Raw genomic sequence first — 2,562 nt, 5'->3', positions numbered from 1 at the left:
GTTTGTACAGCACCCAGCACGCTGACCTGTGCTGCAGCCGGGAACAGTTCCTGCGATATACACCCTGCTGCCAGGGTCTCCATCTCGCCATATAACGCATGTTTTCCATTAGAGAAGTGCTAAACAGACAATGCAGCCCAGGGCCTTTTGTTGTGCAGCGTTCACTTTAAGGACAAGCACCATCACGGTATTTTTCCTAATGTGTAAAATCCCTTCTCCCTCCCTGCTGTTTGCAATAACCCTTTGGAAAGCTGGAAGGGCTCTCCGTTTCCTTTCCCGCTCACACGCGTGCACTTGAGAGCATCGCCAGCACTGTTTGGCTGTTTGCGTTGAGGGGGGAGGATTTTTTTTCTCCTTTCCCAAGTCAAAGAAGAGTGTGTAGCATTTGTTTTGGAAACAAAACTGCTTCTAGAGAATTACATGGCCTCTGCAAACATATCAGTACAAAACAGGTCGTGTGCTTTGGGCTGGCTCTGAAGACTGTACAAGATAGCAGTCTCCTTCCTCGCTTTATGGTTTCATGGCCATTGCATTTAACAAGGGCTCTTGAGAAACCTTTGAAGGAGTAGTATATTGTCGGCTTTACTAGTCCAACGGGACAGTCAAGATGCTTAGCAGCTTTCCCCTGGTCAATGCTGTGATTGCAGGGCAGGGTTTGAATCTTTTACAGGGGTAGAATATCCGCGCTCAGACAAATGGGTAGGGTTTTTCGTACTAACTTTTCTTCAAAGCCTTTGGGAGCAAAAGTATTGGTGAATACTAGTAAGAGGTTGTTAGTCATAGCTGTTGAGGGACACTACAGAGCTGACTGTCTTCAACTTCCTTTGCTACAAACAAATGTCTCCTGGAAAAAAAATTGCCTTCTACCTCCTTCCTTTAGCACTAGGCGAGCTGGATGGGAAGTAGGTAGCACTGCTATTACAAGGAGTGCTTTCCTGTCTCTGCGTGGCACGGGGATCCTTCAGTCAGCTTTGATACCTTCCTGTTCCATGACCTGCCATGCTCAAGTTGTGCCAGGTCGGTAGGTATTCGTGCTGCGTTGTCCTTAGCTGCTGAAGTCGTCTTTAACAAGTACAGGACTCAGTGTCAGGTCTGGGGTAGCTTGGGAGGGACAGCATTGGACAGACATCTGTAAACAAATAAATGAGTGTTGTCTTTGGCCGTGGGATTTCTGGCCATGCTCTTCCTTTCGGGGGCAATGAGATCATATTGACAGGACTGAGAATATAAATCCATGCAGGCTCTGCCACAGGTTGTGGAAAAACTTGAGTTCGGTGTCCTGGGGCTTAAGTCTGGGGTAGCTTGGGAGGGACAGCATTGGACAGACATCTGTAAACAAATAAATGAGTGTTGTCTTTGGCCGTGGGATTTCTGGCCATGCTCTTCCTTTCGGGGGCAATGAGATCATATTGACAGGACTGAGAATATAAATCCATGCAGGCTCTGCCACAGGTTGTGGAAAAACTTGAGTTCGGTGTCCTGGGGCTTAAAACCCATAAATTGGCACATGCCCTACACGCGCTCATCTTTGTGCCAGAGCTTCTGCTTTGCTTGACGTATGACAGGCTGGCAAGGCGAGTGGCTGGATATCAGCCATCAGAGTTATGAAGTCTTCATTTTCTCTATCAAACTTACAGACTGAGGGAGCCTTGGACGGTCCTGGAAACTCCCAAGTCATTCTCCATCTAAGATTCCCAAAGCAAACCCTGCAGTTGTCTCTTCTCCCACTTGCTGTGCTTTTCCTCCCCCTTCCACACCTCCTGTGTTGCATTGTAGCGTTGATTGCCAGCTAACATATCCCTATGTTCTGGGTGGAACTTTACTACAGGGCACAACCCTGAACCAGAAGCCTGGTAAGGCAAGCCGGATTGGCTTTCCAGCAATCCCATTCTCAGGGTGACAGGGAAAGCTTTGAGGGTGCCTCTGCATTTGTTGTTGGTGGATTGGCTTCATGGTTTACAGCTGGGTATAGTACACGGGAGGAAAAAAACCTTCACAATATGCAGATTTATTGCCACTAGCTGCTCTGTAGGACAGATGGCTCATGGAAGAAGGTCTGAGCCCCTAGTGCAGTTGGAAGCCCCAAGAGCTCGGTAGCTAGGGATTCAGTGAGTACTAAACCCCATTTATGCTGGGATGGGGACTTCAGTCAGCTCAGATACTTCTTAGCCAATAAAAGTGCAGGGTTCCAAATCACTCCAAAAGATTATTTGGAGTCAGATCCATGCCTGAAATGAAAGGAGGGCTTTGAGCGCAGTCCAGTTTTGTCCACACTGGCAGACTAAACCATCACAAACTTCTCAGCCTGAAGCAGCTTTGGGCATATATACAGCTGCATCGGGAATACGGTGCCTTTACAAGCCCACCCTGGCCTCTTGCTGCTACTGGATTTTTTTGAGGAGCAATGAAAAAATGCAAACCCTCAGTCCTCTTTCTTTGCCAGGAGCTGTGCTTTGCAGGAGAGACTCTAGGCTCTAGGATCATTCTCTAGAGAACTTGAGCCATAATAGTGGGTGTGTGATGTATGCTGAAGGTACATCTCCTTCTATAACCAGGTGACCC

Source organism: Fulmarus glacialis, unplaced genomic scaffold (genome assembly GCF_000690835.1).
Source record: "Fulmarus glacialis isolate BGI_N327 unplaced genomic scaffold, ASM69083v1 scaffold7102, whole genome shotgun sequence".
NCBI classification, from domain to species: Eukaryota; Metazoa; Chordata; class Aves; order Procellariiformes; family Procellariidae; genus Fulmarus; species Fulmarus glacialis.
This window is presented reverse-complemented; position numbering follows the sequence as displayed.